An 18,203-nucleotide genomic window follows, 5' to 3' on the forward strand; every position below is an offset into this window, starting at 1 on the left:
TGTGCTTCTGAGTGTCGGGGTGGGGCCCGAAAATCTGAATTGTTAACAAGCTCCTCCACAGACAAGTGGAAAAATTCTTCCCCCACAGACAAATTTGAGAATCGCTGTCCGGGTCAAAATGGATATCAAGGTGGTCCCCACCCGCTGCAGTTGGGCGGAGCTGCAGGAGAGGGTCCACCCGCCCGGGCAGCCTCCGAGGCATTTGAGCCAGGGTCCACTCGACCGCCTGCTCAGCGCCTGGGAGAGGCGGAGAAGAGTGGGCCACGGCCGGATCAGTGCCGCCGCAGGGCCTGCGGAGAGATGCTGTAGGCAGCGCGGCCCGCGCCTGCGCCCTTGTGGTGCTGGCGCTGCGGGGCCGGGTGCGGAGGCCGTCAGTGGGGAGAGTGGGCTTGTGGCCCGTGGCGCTCTCATGTCCGCCCAGGGTCCGGCTGCAGGCGGCTGGACGTCCCCCAGGGCCGCTGCGGACCCAGCCCGCACCACCGGCTTCCGATTTTAAAATTGCCGGGGGCGTGCCTTTTATTGTCCAGCCCTGAGGGGGCGAGATCCTTGCTCATCTCCCTCCTCGGTCCGCCATGAAATTTCATCGTGAGGGGCCAAGTGGAAGGAAACCCGGAGGGTCGATTCCCTGGACGGCGCAGTCGAGGCTTTGTGCTGGTGAGGGGAGGGCTGCCCAGCTGTGAGACACGGCCCAGGTCGGCCCACCTCCTCCATTCCCGCCAGCGACGGTCAGGCCCATGGTCTCAGGAGATAAAAGGGTCGTGGGGTTGAATCATGACAAACAGTAATCGTTTATTGAGGGCCTGCTTACATGCAACTGGATCCTCACAGCACACAAAATTGTAGGAACGAGACGCTATTATTATCATCCCCATGTTACAGAGTGTCAGTTAAGTCACTTGCCCAGGATCAACTTTAGTCTGTCGCTAAAGCCATGATGGTAAAGGGTGATGTAGGGACGAAGAGGATCAACTTTCAATGACGGGGTGGAGAGAGTCCTGAGTACTGTATTTTTTTTCTTGTTACACTTGTCTACTTAAAAAAAGAAATGCACAACGTGAGAGTTGTGAGTTAAGTTTTATTTGGTACAAAATGAGGACTGCAGCCCAGGAGAGAGCGTACCAGATAGCTCTGAGAAACTGCTCCAAAGAGGCAGGGGGGAAGGTCAGTATATAAATGATTTTGGTGAAGGGGGAGTACATGCAATCAAGCACATAGTTTTTACAGAAGGTTTCTGCTAGTCTCGTGTAGGTTACTGCTAGTCACAAGGAGCAGACGTCACCGTGAAGGAATTTAGTGCTTTTCTAGATATGAGGAGATACAAGAATTGGGCTCATAAAATTGGCTCCTGAAAATATCTAACTATCTGAAGACCTGTTCTGCCAGTTTTTCCCAGAGCACAGAGTGCCTCATTTCAGCTCTCCACCCTGAACTCCTTTCAAGGGGTGTTGAAAGTCAGCAGCTGCCGCAGCACGATTTAATCTTTGTAGAGGTAGATGGCAAGTGCCAATGGAAAATGCCAATTTGTAGTTGACACCCTCCAGAGAAAAGGTCCACCAGCTGTTGTGGCAAATTCAGACCCAGAGGCCTCACAGCACACAGGCTGGTGCAGGTCCGTTTCAGAAAGCCTTGTTGAGACATGTGACTTCAGAGTCCTGTAAGACCATTTTTTTCATGTTTTAGATCTTCATATTTCAGGAGAAAATAGATTCTAACCTAATAACCACCTCTCTGGCATTTACTATGTCATCTCAGATAAGTTATTCAATCTCACTAAGCCTCAAACCTCAGTTCCTTCACCTGTTTTGAGGGGATAATACTATACCCACCTTATAATACTGGGTGAGGATTAACCAGTCTAACATATGTAGGATACTTAGAATCATACCTGGCATTTAGTATGAACTCAATATTAGCTGTTACTAATGCACAGCAAATTCCTGAAGGCTTACGCTATCTCACAGAAAAGCCACTCGGATTATTATTGCAGGATGTGGAGCATGGGAATGTTTGCAAAACTACACATACCTTGAGATGGTAAGAATGAAGGATAAACCAATTTGCTATCTAAGTTCCTTTTGATTTTAGGTTATTAACAGGTACTTAAAGCTAGATAGACTTTCAGAGTTATTCAGAATTACTGATAGTATTCCTCCATTACTTTGAGGCCTATCTATATTCAGGCAGAGAAAATAACTTTTACAGATGGTATTTTATAGTCAAATACCAATTTGACTGGGAGTGGTGTTACAGGCCAGCAGAACTATAGGGGTTCATTTGGGGCAGGAGTTCTTAACCTAGGGTCTAGAAATTCTAGAGCAGCAGTTCTAAGTACAATAGAACTTACTGTGATGGCTGAGCACTTAAAATGCAGCTAGTGTTGCTAAGACCCACTAGGTAGTGGCTACCATCAACACAGTTCTAGAGGGTCACATGGGTGGATCTGGAGATTTTGTAAACCTTTTGATATTGTACACAAAACTGCATGTGTACATGTATTTTCTAGGAAGTGGATCCATGGCTCTCATTAAGTTCTCTAAATGATGAAAAAGATTAAACCCACTACTTTAAGACTGGGTGAAATGTAAGTTAAGGGAAGTAAGTATGCCCTCTAGTAACCACTGTTGATTTCACTTTCTTATACAGTTGACCCTTGAACAATGCAGTGGGGGTTTGGGGCGCTAACCCTCTGCACATTGGAAAATTCATCTGTAACTTTACAGTTGGCCTTCCGTATCTGTGGTTCTGCATCCACGGATTCAACCACCATTGGGTTGTGTAGTACTGCAATATGTATTTATTGAAAAATTTCCATGTGTAAGTGGACTCATGCAGTTCAAACCCATGTTGTACAAGTCAACTGTATTTTCTTGTCCTTAGCTATCGGTGGCTCCCTATTATGTAGAAGAGAAAACAATTTTGAATTTCAGATTTAAAAAACCCTACTACTCCTGGTCTTAGTTCTCATGGGTACTAAATTCTGTCTCTAGAGCTACTTTCAGTCCTTACCTGAGCCTTATAGATTCCCTTGCACTCAAGGGGCAGGGTGTAGCTGTCTGTGCCTGGTTTTCAAAATGACATTTGATGAAATCTGCAGCGTTAAGAATTTCACATTTGTGCTCTTTGGGGTAGGAGCAAATAAGCAGCTCTCGTCATTCTGAAATGCTTTTCCTGACTCTCATCTTAGGATATCCTGGCCTCCAGGTTTCTGCCACCCTAAGCCTTTGCTATTTGCCACTCTCCCCAGTTTTGGTTTCTTCCCACTTTACTTGACTACAGTTTTCCTGTGATCTATGGCTTCAGGTTTGCTTTTACCTGTAACACATTACTCTTTGATCCCACAGTTAGCTTTGAAATCCAAACATAAACAAAATAGTGACTTTAAGTGGTATTTCATTTGAAACACATTTTCTTTTTTAAACAATTTTTTAAAGGAATGAACTGTTCTTTTTTAAATTTATTATTTATTTATTTATCTTGGCTGCACTGGGCCTTAGTTATGGCATGTGGGATCTTTAGCTGTGGCATGCATGCAGGATCTAGTTCCCCGACCAGGGATCGAACCCTGGCCCCCTGCACTGGGAGCTTGGATTCTTACCCACTGGACTACCAGGGAAGTCCCGAAAGACATTTTTTTTTTTATTGATCTGAAATATATTGCCCTTTCTCCATGAAAATATAAGGCATTTTGATAAAATGTTCTGGAATTTAAATTATCCTTCAGATTAACGTTAAACTAACTTGCTAATGTTGTTTGGTAACGTTAATATTTAAACATTTTCCTCTATTTGGATCTTAAATCACTATTTATCAACTCACATTTTACTGCAGACCAGTAAAGTTTGTTAGATGTGAGGAAGGAGAGGAAGGGACACAGAAAAAGGGTACAAACCATAACTGCTCTCAGTGAGAAAAGGAATGGTAGGACATGGCAGGAAATTGAGCTGGAGAAAATTTTACTAGTTGTCCTTAGATTGCCAGAAACACTGTTAGATACTTGTTTTGGTTAGTTTCAAGATAATCCACTTCTAGACTTCAGCTGAAACATATAAAGACATTTTTTGCTGGTCACCAACCAACCCAGTTCAGATACCAATTTTTATTTGAAAATCTCTTAAGTGAAAATAATCCAGGACATAGTTCCAAAACTCCCACTTTTACCTCTCTCTCTTTTCTTGGGACTCAATAAGAGAATGTTTCTCAGCCTTAAAAGAGTCAGAATTTTAGGAAAATTACTTTACATTTTAGTCCTAACTTAGATAATTCTATTATCAAAATATTCAAAAGATAATATAAAGCTAATTTAGTTTATTGACTTTAACACAGAATTCACTGCTCTTCCGTAGACTGGAGGACAATGGCCTTAATTAACCACAAAAGGAGCTTTCTCCTCATTTTAGTTTTGTCCTAATGTGGAAAAACTGCCTGACAGAAGTTCCAGGTGAAATAATCCTAACTGAAAACAGAACTAGATATAGAGAGGCTGTCTGCCCCAGAAATCAGTCTGAATTCAGAAAAACCAGTGGTGACCCAAACTAACATGCCTCCTGTCATGGCCAAGATGGCCAGTACCAAAGCTGGCCTGAGCTTCCCTGTGGAGCACAGAGAAGAGTCACGGGTGAAGGAATTGCAGGATTTCAAAGAAATCCCTCCAAAGAAATGAAACAATGATTTGACTTCAGGATAGTTGGGTTTTCAAGGAAAGAAAATTTCTTAATTGGAGCAAAAAGCTTTGGGATCTACTTAAGAGTTTCTATCATCCTGGGCTTCCCTGGTGGCGCAGTTGTTGAGAGTCCGCTTGCCGATGCAGGGTACACAGGCTCGTGCCCCGGTCCAGGAGGATCCCACATGCTGCGGAGCGGCTGGGCCCGTGAGCCATGGCTGTTGAGCCTGCGCGTCCGGAGCCTGTGCTCCACAACGGGAGAGGCCACAACAGTGAGAGGCCCACATACCGCAAAAAAAAAAAAAAAAAGAGTTTCTATCATCCCATGAGTCGTTTAGCACAACTCTTTCCCCCACTCTCTTTCTCCGTGGAATAGTGTGAAATGTTCAACTTCTGTTTCTTCTCTCAGATTCTGAGATCAGAAGAGAAAATGAAGAACCTTCTCCAAAGCAGAAAAAAAAAACCTGTGAACTCTGCATCCCTTCATTGTTACTTTAGAGGGAGATGCTTCCCATGGTTCTATTTTACAAAAAAAAAAAAAAAAAAAAAAAAGACTAAAAACATTTAGAAAGTCAGAGGAAAATGTTTAAATATTAACATTACCGAAAAATATTAGCAAGTTAGTTTGGTTAACATTAATCCAAAGGAAAGTCAGTGCTAAATCCTCAGACTTAGCAAAGCTTATAGATCATCATAACCGCTCTATAGAGAGAGATCCCTAAGAGCTCCAACGTGGAAGAACCTCTCGACATTAGACCTACTGAGCACCAGAGGACTCATTCAGGAGACGAGCCTCACAAATGCCCTGGCTGTGAGAGAAGCTTTCTTCGTTCAGACCTTTATAGATACCGACATCTCCACATAGGAGAGAGACCCCATGAATGCACTATACTTTATGAAAAGCAATTTGACAGTGTGTTTTAAGAATCTTAAAATATTTCTCCTCTTTTATCAATCAGTTCCACATCTGAGAAACAATTCTGAAGGGAAAAAACAAAATAAAACAGAACTGCAGCAATAAAAATAAAGTCCATGGGCCTCCCTGATGGCACAGTGGATATGAATCTGCCTGCCAATGCAGGGGACACAGGTTCGATCCCTGGTCCGGGAAGATCCCACATGCCACGGAGCAACTAAGCCCGTGCGCCACAACTACCAAGCCTGCGCTCTAGAGCCTGCGAGCCACAACTACTGAAGCCCGAGAGCCTAGATCCTGTGCTCCGCAACAAGAGAAGCCACTGCAATGAGAAGCCCGTGCACCGCAACGAAGAGTAGCCCCCACTCACCGCAACTAGAGAAAGCTCACGCGCAGCAACGAAGACCCAACGCAGCCCAAAAAATAAATAAATAAATAAAAGTCTTTACACAAACATCCACTGACAGAGACAGAACCTCCAATGGTGCCTCACTGCCCTGATAATAAAGCACAGATTCCTCAACAAGGCTGCAAAAACCTTCATGGTGCAGGCCCTGAATTGTGGCAACAAGTACTGCAGTTGACTCCTGCCCCCTCCCCAAGTCAGAATTACATTTCTTTTGGGCTCCTTCAGTGCCTTGTTTAGAGATCATTTTTAGCCCTTAACACAGTTCTTCTTAACTGGGAGGATTAACTGCAATCATACTATGACCTGTGTCCTCCCTGGCCCTTCCAACATACATACATCAACATCACACACATGACTAGAGTTTTACAAGATCGAGAACAGCGGTAATTCATTTCTTTATCCCTTAAAGTACCCTGTACATACTAAACATTAATAAATGTTTGTAGCTTTGAATTAAGAGATGTAAAATAGCTCTTGGAAACTAAGAACATGGAACATTGCATGGATATGCCTTATAACTTTTGAGCATTTTGAAAAGATAAGGGGAAAAAACAGTGCCCACCTCATAAGTACTATAAAGGTTAATGAAATGTATTTAAATGCAGGCTCTATACAAAATAAAGTTTCAATAAATATCAATGTATTTTATTTCTAGTCTTTGTTATTTAATGGTAAAAGTGTTTAAGGTTATGAGTTTTCCTCTAAGTGCAGCTTTAGGTACATCCCATAATTTCTATATAAAATATTCTCCTTATTGATAAGTTCAAAATAGTTTGTCATTATAGTTCTCATATTTCCTTCCTTCCTTCCCTCTCTCCCTCCCTCCCTCCTTCCTTTCTTTCTTTCCCCATGCAGCTTGTGGGATCTTAGTTCCCCAACCACTGGACTGCCAGGGAATTCCCATCATTGCAGTTTTTATTATTTCCTCTTTAAGCCAAGAGTTGGTCAACTGGTCAAGCTGGTCAAGAAAGTTTTCCTCTGAAAAAAAATTTTTTTTTACCGCATTGATTAGAAAATGAGATTCATTCTATTTCTTCTTTGAAAAGTTCATTTCGGTTTTCCTGTGGACTTATATTTAATAAAGTGCGTTAATTATCCCCCAAAGCCCTAGAAAACAAGGGTTCTATCTATAGGACAAAATCTAGAATAGTCTTGGACCTCTCAAGTATTTTTATATCTTTGGAAGCATCTTTGGTGCTGTGTGAAGGGGAAGTGAGATGGGAGTTTAAGTTGCTTCCCAATTCTGCCTTCTGTTTTTTTGTTTTGTTTTGTTTTTTAGCTTCCTCTTCCCTTGCTAAGAGGTTTTAAAAACAAACAACAGGGTCTTCCCTCGTGGCGCAGTGGTTGGGAGTCTGCCTGCCGATGCAGGGGACACGGGTTCGTGCCCCGGTCCGGGAAGATCCCACATGCCGCGGAGCGGCTCGGCCCGTGAGCCATGGCCGCTGAGCCTGCACGTCCGGAGCCTGCGCGTCCGCAACGGGAGGGGCCACAGCAGTGAAAGGCCCGCGTACCGCCTCTAGGTAGTGCGGCAAACATTAAAAAAACAAAAACAAAAACAAAACTACTGTATGGATCTTTTTTTTTTGGATGGGCCATGTGGCTTGTGGGATCTTAGTTCCCTGACCTGGGATCAAACCCAGGCCCTCAGCAGTGAAAGCACAGAGTCCTAACCACTGGATCACTAGGGAACCCCGTATGGATTTTCTATAGCAATTGTTAATCACTGCCTAACTATTAAAGCTGGCAGTAAAATAGGATACTAAAGGACCTAGGAGAGGCTCATCCCTTTCTCTAGCTGAGACAGTCCTCTTCTTAAGATGCCATGTTTTTTGTCTCTTGAAAGCAGAGAAATCCTGCAGGGGCCACTTTAAGATTTTTTTTCACTTGTGACTTTCCAGAATCTGCAGTAATTCTTTCAGTGTATTGAGGATGTTGTATAGGCTAAAATCAAGGAAGTCAAGGAATAGACTGGTGAATCCACCTCCAAGGGGCTCACAGTATGGTAGGGAGTGAGATACAGGACACTTTGCCCTGCTTACCTATTCATTTTCACATTCCCAAAAAACCATCCTAAGGGCCCTCCAGGAAACTTCATGATCTTTAATTCTTTTTTTTTTTAATATTTATTTACTTATTTGGCTGTGCTGGGTCTTAGTTGCAGCACGCAGGATCTAGTTCCCTGACCAGGGATCCAACCCGGGCCCCCTGCACTGGGAGCACAGAGCCTTAGCCACTGGACCATCAGGGAAGTCCCCCATGATCTTTAATTCTGAAATGAGTACCCACTGTGAAATCCTCTCACATTTCTAGCCTAGTGATCTGGGCAGAATAATCTCAGAAACACCCAAAGCTCAGACTTAAGCCTCCAGGCTTGGCTCCCAGCTTCCTCTCAAGTCTCCTGTAAAGATGTAGAATGGGGTGGGAAGGGAAGCTCAGCTATTGGCCTCTCCTTAGCACTTATAATCAGTTTATTCAGCCCCTAAATCTGGGCATTTTAACAACTGGAATGAGGGAAATTCTCCCCAGAATGATATAGGTAGCCTCCGTCCTGTCTTTTCCGGTTGCCAAGACCTCCCAGAGGTCTAGCAAAGCCTATCCACACATTTTTAAGGCTCCTAAAAAATTAAAATATTATTAAAATTGTGATATATTTTACGTATTTGCATTTAGCATCTTTAACACTGAACACAAGAATATGACTCGGGTGTTCGACTGGAGATAACTTCAAAAATCTAAAACTTGAGGCCCTGGGACTTCCCTGGAGGTCCAGTGGTTAAGACTCCACGTTTCCAATGCAAAGGGCAGAGGTTTGATCCCTGGTAGGGGAACTAAAATCCCACATGCTGCGAGGCCAAGAAAAAATAAATTAAAACTTGAGGCCTTTCATAAAGGTGAGACCATACCAAGTGGCCCCAGGAGAGGCCTATCCATCCCTATTTTGCATTTTATATTAACTGGGGCTCCTCCTAAGGGGGAGGGAGAGTGAAGGGCAGCAGCAGAGAACTAGCGGCCCTCACCTTGGTCTGGAGTGGGGCATACTTCCATTGCCCTAACTCCCCAGAAATACAGTTCACCCTGGACAGGGTGGCACTCCTCCTCTAAGATGTTCTTCTCAGGGTCCTCCAAATGCTAGAGAGCCCCCAACAATGACCAAGGCAAGGTGGTAAAAGGCCTTGCAGCTTCCATCTTGTTGGCTGGGGGAACTAGCTCTAGAAGGCCATGAAAGACATCTGACTACCCTGCCAGCAATACAAGTAGATGGTCCAGAGATGTTTCTTATAAAATAGAAATAAAAAGTCAAGCAAATAGACACCATAACATTAATTATGAGTGTGGTTACATAGGTATTTATGTTCTGTGTATTTGAACTAGTTCATTAAAAATATATCCATCTCCAAGGAAAGAGGCACAATGGCATGATTAGCAAGGTTATCCCAGGCAATCTCACTGTTGCTTTGAAGCAGGGCTTGCACTCCAGCCTCAAGAAAAACTCTCTTCCAGAAAGGAGAGGAAGAAAGTTGTAGGTTCTGCTAAGGCGGAGGCACAGGGGAGCACAAGGGGCAGGGAGGGACCTGGGCCCTTGGCCCTGACAGGTCTTCCTGTCGGTTCTGTATGCTCTAAGATGCTGGGAGTATGCTTTGAACCTTTGCATTTTTTTTTCAAGAACTTGCTGGCAGAAAAATGAGCCACTAACCTGAGTCTTCCTCCCAAAGGCTCCACTCTGTGTTCTTCTCCCAGAAACTCAGGGTTTGCCAAAATCCCTGGGGGTTTATCAGGCAACTCCAATGGGGTAGAGCTTCCCCTGGGAAGTAAACAGGCAGCTTGTAGGGTTTATGTTGTTCCCCAAAGTGCTGTTTTCTGTCCTGAGCCATTTTGTTCAACAAGGCCCATGAGCAAAGGACTTACAGGTTAAAAATCAGACGAGCACAGGCAGAACCTGCTCACAAGTTGTTTCATCCTTGCAGCTGGCTGTAGCAAGGGGGTGAAAGATGCCACCTCCTTAATTGTAAAGTCAAAGCGGGGTTCCATGGGGAACAGGAGTCATCCCTGGAAAGGGAGGACCCAGCCTTTTACCATCAGTCAAGGCTTCTCAAGGCTTCCTGCAATTCCATGACCAGGTCCACACAGCCAATCCACTGCTTTGCCAACAATGATCACTGGCTAACGTGCTAAGGCGCTGCTTCTGGAAACTACTGGTACTGGAATAGTTATAATCTAGACCAGTGCTTCCCAGCCATGTGCACATTGGAATCACCTGAGGAGCTTTAAAAAAACCCTCTGATGCCTGGTGTGTCTTAAGTTTATTAGAGCTTCCAAAACAAAATTCCACATCCTTGGTAGCTTAGAAACAACAGAAATTTCCAACCATTCTGGAAGCTGGCAGTCCAAGATCAGGATGCCAGTATGGTCAAGGGAGTGTCCTCTTCCACGTTGCAGACTGCCAACCTCTGTGTCCTCAAATGGTCAAAGGGGTAGGGAGCTCTGTGGGGTCTCTTTTATAAGAGGATTAATCCCATTAATGAGGGCTCCACCCCCATGACCTCAGCAACTCCCAAAGGCCCCACCTCTTAATACCATCACATCAAGCATTAGGATTTCAGCATATGAATTTCGAAGAGACATAAACATTCAGACTATAGCACCTGGGTACCACCCCCTAGAGATTCTGATGTATTTGGCATCTGGACATCAGGATTCTTTACAGCTCCCCAGATGATTTAATGTGCAGCCCAAATTGAGAACCAGTGATCTCGACATTAATTTGAAGAATTAATAGGAAACTTGGAAGAAAGCAATAGGCCTGGCAGAAGATTTCCAAAGAGGCTGTACGTTTGTAATGACTGATGAAAGACATGTGAGAGGTAGGTGTGCTCTGTTTCAATGAAGGTTACTATAAATCATGTGTCAGGTTGAATTTCCTGTTAAGAGTCTAAGTGTAGTAAGTTAAAAAATGGCTGCAACTTCATGATTACTTCTCCTATTGACAGGGGGTGTCAAATCCTCTTCCCCCGAATCTAGGCTGGCTGTAGTGACTTGCTTAGGCAATAGAATGAAATGGAAGTAACTTTCTGGGACTTCATAAGAAGTCTTGAAGCTGCCATCTGGGGCCTCTTGGACTGCTAGCTCTGGGAACACCAGCCTCCATCTAGAAAGTCTGGTTACCTTAAGACTGTCATGCTTCAAGGAAGCCCAAGCTATGGAGACATGGAGAGAGATGCCTAGTCATCTCCAGCTGTTCCAGCCATCCTAGCCCAGGCACCAGACACAGGAGTGAAGAAGCCATTTTCGACATTCCAGTCCCAGCAGACAGGGAGAAGGGAGAAGAACCCAAGAATCACCTGCAGACAGCCAGCACTGATGCCTCAGACACACAACCCCAGTCGATTACAGCCATTCCAGTGATCCCCAGACATCTGAGTCACCCTAGATGAAGCTCCGGTCATGCGGAAGACATAAGTTGTCCCTGCTGTGCTCTGATCAAAATCCCAACCACAAAATCATGAGCTATTATAATAAAAAGATTGTTTTTACACTAAGTTTTGGTGTTATGCAGCAAAAGATAACCAGAACAACAGTAATACACGAATGGTCATGGTACAAGAATCAAAGAATAGAGATAGATACAAAGAAAACGAGGAAACTTTTCCATCACCCCCTCGCTTCACTTCTGCTCCCTTTTTTATAGGTAACGGTTGTACATCCTACCAGTCTCCTTCTGATGTGTTTACATATGTATATATATTCATTATATGTATTTATCATGCTACATATATAATATTTTCCCAGACTTTTTTAACTTTGCAGTGTGCCTCTGAAATCTCTGAATCTAGATGAATAGGCCTTTCTTATTCTTAACAGCTGCACAGTATGGCACAGTATGGGTGTAACATAATTACTATTTCTTCTGTTGATGGACATTCAGGTTGTTTCCAATTCTTGCTTTAATGAACAATTTTGTAATGAACATCTTATAATGCAACTTTTGTGTGCATTCAATAATTTCTTTAGAATAGAATCCTCGAAATGGAATAACTGAAGCAAAGGGTGTGTGCATTTTTCAAGTTTTTTGGGGGGGAGGTGGTAAAATATACATAACATAAATTTTACCATTTTAACTACTGTTAAGGGTACAATTCAGTGGCATTACATGCATTCACATTGTTGTATAACCATAACCACCATCCATCTCCAGAACTTTTTCATCATCCCAAACTGAAACTCTACCTATTAAATAACCCCCGTTACCCTCTGCTCCCAGCCCCTGGTAATCACTATTCTATTTTCTGTCTCTATGAGTTTGACTATTCTAGGTACCTCACATAGGTGAAATCATGAAATATTTGTCTCTTTGTTTTTGGCTTATTTCATTTAGCACAATGTTTTCAAGATTTATCCATGCTGTAGCATGTAACACAATTTCCTTCTTTGTCAAGGCTGAATTAAGTAAGTAGATACATCACTCGTCCAGTGTCACACAGCTGCTTAACTGTAGGGACATTATTCTCACTCAGGCAGTCTGACCCCAGAGCCTGCGCTATGAAGGCATATAAAGCACTCACATGATACTTGGTATATATAAAGTGCTCAGTATATGTTATCATTCGTTGCAGTTCCAAAGCCATGACTTTTGGAATTTTGATACCCCCACCCATGTCCACCATCACATCAGCCTTGGAAAATATTTTTCTGTGGTCTTTGATGTCCAATTTTAGCTTTGACTCACATAGTCATTTTCTCCTACTTCCTGCAGCATTAAGAATTGTTTCCAGCTGCTGGCTTTGGTGGAGGCTTGTACTGTGAGTGGGGATGGGAGTGGGGTGGTGTCTACTGTGCTTCCAGCTGCAGCCCCAGAGACCACGTGTGAGGGCACCCTCCATAGGACAGCAGGTGAAATGCCACCTGAGTTTTGATACTAATCTGTGCATGAAGGAACTTGTCCAGATACTAAGGCTTTGCTGAGCAAATATCATTTCAGTCATTTTAGCTTATTTCAACCATATTTTTAAAATGTAAGCTTCTGCTCTATATCTTCAGGGGAGTTAAGGCATGAGCCCTTATGCTCTTGTTAAAGACTCTGTGTCTGCATTAATTTGATGCCTGCAGTGTTATATGTGTGTCTGTTTACTTTAGAGTTAGGTCTGTTCTGTGTTTCCTTCAGTATTGGCAAACCTCACATATTACTTGAAAACTTCACATATTTGTTTCTCTATGGACACAGACTGCTGTTTTTGTTTGTTTGTTTTTTTGCGGTACGCGGTCCTCTCACTGTTGTGGTCTCTCCTGTTGCGGAGCACAGGCTCCGGACGCACAGGCTCAGCAGCCATGGCTCACGGGCCCAGCCGCTCCACGGCATGTGGGATCTTCCCGGACCGGGGCACGAACCCGTGTCCCCTGCATAGGCAGGCGGACTCTCAACCACTGCGCCACCAGGGAGGCCCCAACACAGACTGCTTTTTAAAAACCATTCCTAATCCTCTTCATTCCAGTGAAAAATATTCCTGTTAACGAGATTTTTGGAAAGTTTTTATTATAAAAATAATAAGCAAAGCATGAAAGTCTTCCTCTAAGACGGAGCTCGGTATACTTTCTGTTTTGCCTTGTTATTTTACACTGAAAATAAATTCACAGACTATGTTTCATGTGTCATAAAATGTTTACTCATTGAAAACCACACAAAAGTATAGAGGACATAGAGTAAAAAGCACAACCCCCACCTCCAATTCTACTCTCTAGAGGTTGCCACATTATTCCTTGAGTCTATCTTCAGATATTTAAATTTTAAAAATATTTTTCCCATTATTTACAAACATGGGATTATACTATCACAGTGTATGGTAAACGTGCTCTTCTCATTTAATAATATATATTGACCATCTTTGCACATTAACACATGGAAATCCACCACACTGTTTTCAAGGGATGCAGCGCAGCACATGGGATGGATTCACCAAAACTTACTAAGCCGGTCCCCAGGTGATAGCCATTTAAATTATTTACAGTTTCTGGTAATTCCCTGTCAGTCCAGTGGTTAGGGCGCATCGCTTTCACTGCCCAGCCCAGGTTCAGTCCCTGGTGGGGGAACTAAGATCCCGCAAGCCAGGCAGCCAAAACAGAAAAAAAATTGTTTACAGTTTCAAACTAATTGGCAAGTGTGGTAGGCAGGGGAATGTTCCAGAAGAATGACAAGGATCTGAATGAGAAGGTGCCCTTCACACCACCATGCTGGTGAATTCAGACTGGTTATGTTTACCTGAGACTAGAAGGTAGTCTTGATGGGAAGGACTTAAAACAAACAGAATGTTGGAACTAGAATTACAGCTAGACCATCTATTTGGGTGTTCCTTCTTTTTCTTTTTCTCCTGCAGTAGATTTAGATCGAAGGAAATCTTTCTTGAAGGTGAAATATGTAAAACAGTTAAAAAGCAGGGCTGGACTTCCCCGGTGGCACAGTGGTTAAGAACCTGCCTGCCAATGCCAGGGCACACGTGTTCCACCCCTGGTCTGGGAAGATCCCACATGCCACAGAGCAACTAAGCCCGTGTGCAACAACTACTGAGCCTGCGTGCCACAACTACTGCAGCTCGTGCGCCTAGAGCCCATGCTCCGCAACGAAGAGAAGCCACCGCAATGAGAAGTGCACGCACCGCAAGGAAGAGTAGACCCCGCTCCATGCAACTAGAGAAAGCCCGTGTGCAGCAACGAAGACCGAAGGCAGTCAAAAATAAATAAATACATAAATTTAAAAATAAAATAAAAGGGTTTCCCTGGTGGCGCAGTGGTTGAGAGTCCGCCTGCCGATGCAGGGGACGCGGGTTCGTGCCCCGGTCCGGGAAGATCCCACATGCCACGGAGCGGCTGGGCGCGTGAGCCATGGCCGCTGAGCCTGAGCGTTCGGAGCCTGTGCTCCGCAACGGGAGAGGCCACAACAGTGAGAGGCCCGCGTACCGCAAAAATAAATAAATAAATAAATAAAATGAAATGAAATAAAAAGCAGGAGCTGCTCTAGCTGACTTGGGCGGGGGGTTGGGGGGAGGAGTGTCTGTCGAAAGACCCCTGCTAGATTTCTCCAGGTGGACTTCAGAAAGTCCATGAACCCCCTGAAATGATATACGAAACTGTAGAACTGTAGATGCATGTGCTTTTTTCTGGACACACACACACACACACACACAAGAAAAACAAACAAAAGGGAATTCCCTGGCGGTCCAGTGGTTGGGACTCTGGGCTTTCACTGCCGGGCTGGGCTCAGTCCCCAGCAGGCGAACTAAGATACCGCAAGACGCGTGGCGCTGCCGAAAAACAAACAAAACCCCAAAAAACAAAAAACACTACCCTTATGGTCCATAAACATATCACTAGATTTTTCAAAAAGAATCATGATACAGAGTAGTTTAAGAACCTGCACTCTAGGGTTCCTAGGGTCAGCGTTTGAAAACCGAGAAGACGGCAGTGCTGGTGTTGGGGTTCAATGGTCCATTTCACAGCTCTTACCGGGACTGGAAATTACCGTTTACCCACCGCTCTCCTCCCCAGGAGATAAGCGCCTTGTGGCAGGGATACTACCTGCCGTGACCACCCTCGCCGCTGCTGACACAGTAAGAGGTCCACAGTAGGCACTCGGTAAATACTCGCCGTAAAACATGATCTATAGGCTTGTCAGGGGCGGAAGACTGGGGACCTACGGCCCCAGTGCAGCCCCGTGGCGCCGGATCCCGCGAGCCGGGGTCTTCACGTGCCGCGCTGACTCCACTTCCCAGCGCTGTGTCCGGGACACCAGCAGCTTCGGCCGCTCCTCCTCAGCGCCAGGAGTGCGGCCGCTCGGGCGGGAAGCAGCTATAGGCCATTGTCTGTAGGCGCCGGAGGGCCCGCCGACCCGCCCTCCGATTGGCTCTTCATACTCCCGGAGCCTCCTGGGAGATGCAGTTCAGAGAGTCATGGCACAAACGCCGACCCCGCGGGTACAGACCCCGGGGTGAGTCGCGCATCTCGGACTTTTCCCTCCCTCCGGCGGGGTCCCGGCAGGGATGGTGTGCCGGGCGGGTCTCCACCCCAGCGCCTGTCCGCCTGTCATTGCCCTGCGCAGACACTTCCCCTTTATCCTGGGGCCGTTCTTCCCGCAGACAATCCGCTCCTGCCCACCTCCGTAGACACCGCCCACGACGTGCCAGGCGCTGGACAACAAAGAATGAAGCTGGCTGGCATTTCTCCCACGGTGCCAGGCGCGCTTGCAATCATCTCATTGAATTCCAGAAACGACCCGTTTGACAGACAGGAAAACAAGTTCAGAGAGGTCGAGTAATTTGCCCAGGTCACACTGGTCCTAGATCTTGGATTCCCATATCTCCTCACCACTCCGGGCAGCTTCCAAACTCATAAACAGTTTCAGTGCAAGGTGGTGAACAGGAATGACCGGAGCACGAGGCAAGAGGGGTCAGCTCTGCCAGGGGTGGGAGGTGGGAGTTGGGAGCGGGGGCAGGATTATGTAAACCGAACCTCAAATGGTGCGGGGAAGGGAAAGCAGTTGCCTTTGGCTGTCAGGGACTGTATGCTCAAGGCCAGCCTCCTAATAGGGTCAATATAAACACTGGTAGAACAAAAACATTTTTGTTTCAATTTTTTAAATTGTAAAATGTTGGGACTTACCTGGCGGTCCATGGTTAAGACCCCGCTTCCACTGCAGGGGGTACAGGTTCCATCCCTGGCCGGGGAAACTAAGATCCCAGATCCCGCATGCCATGCGGACAGGACAAAAAAAAAAAAAAAAAGTTCAAATACATAGGAAAATTTAAAGAGTAAAATGAACACCCACTTACTCTCCATCTAGATTTAACAATCAGAATAATGTGTACTGCACTTTATAACTTATAAACACTCTTGCTTAAGGTTACCATAGTGCAAACAAAGCTCTCATTTGGTCAGCCGATTGGAGACCTATTCTGACACCACTACTGCATCACCTGGGACAGGTCAAACCACCCACAGCAACCTACTTTGGGAAGTTGGCTTCCTCTCCCTGATTTCCCATTCTGCTCAGGAGGTCGGAGGTTGTCCCAGAATTTGGTTCACCCTCAGACACCACAGTTACAGTATGTTTCTCAGAGGGAAGTTCATTGCCTGGAAATTCACTTTGAACTTAAATGGTTAGCCTCTCAAAGTCTCAGATTTCTCCCTTAAAATTCAATATACTGGTGGGTGAGGGAGAGTTTGGGTCACAATGGGATCCATTATTTTCAGTTCCAGGTTAACACAGGAACTCTTCCACGATCTTCTCAACAGGTCTTTCCATTCTCTTAATAAGAGATATGTATTATATTCAAATACAGTAAACCTCATTTATCATGATGGTTGCAGGGACAGGACTGAAATCAGCTTTGAAGCTAAGCTAATTATAAAATACTTTTTAAAAACTATTTTATTATAAAAGTAATACATATTGATTTTAAAATCCCAAAATGATACAAAAATGAATGTGGTAGAAAGTGATACCCCTGATGACCAGGAATGGAGAAAAGATCCGGGTGTCTGAGCTGTGCATCACTTAGGAGGAGAGCAAAAGTTGGACCCTTTGCAGCAGTTGCATTGGTTTTAGATTTGTCATGTCCCCAAATAAAGGCACAGAGGTACAGGGCTGAAATCTGCTTTGACGGTTACAAAGGTATAGTCACAGAGGTACAAGAAAGAAGAGTTCATCAACAATCCATTTTACTTGTTAAATCAAACATTTAAAATGCATCCCAAGGACTATAATCCTATTTTCACATTTCTTCATTTTAAATCACTGGAACCTCAAAAAATGGAAGCTTTGTGAACCTCTCTTGACCTAGAACGGCCTCAGTGGCAACAAAACACTGCTTTTCAAGAAGACCCTGCTTGGGCTTCCCTGGTGGCACAGTGGTTAAGAGTCCGCCTGCCGATGCAGGGGGACACGGGTTCGTGCCCCGGTCCGGGAAGATCCCACATGCCGTGGAGCGGCTGGGCCTGTGAGCCATGGCCACTGAGCCTGCGCGTCTGGAGCCTGTGCTGCACAACGGGAGAGGCCACAACAGTGAGAGGCCCGTGTACTGCAAAAAAAAAAAAAAAAAAAAAAAAAAAAGACAAGAAATCCCTGCTTCAGAATTACCCCTGTTGCAAAAAGTGTCACTGAAATTGCAAAATATCCTGCTGTAGACTGGAAAGCCCCACTTCCTGCCCGATTCTGTCGTAGCTGCCTTAGTCTT

The sequence above is a fragment of the Mesoplodon mirus genome (genome assembly GCF_964341445.2).
Source record: "Mesoplodon mirus genome assembly, chromosome: 15".
NCBI lineage: Eukaryota > Metazoa > Chordata > Mammalia > Artiodactyla > Ziphiidae > Mesoplodon > Mesoplodon mirus.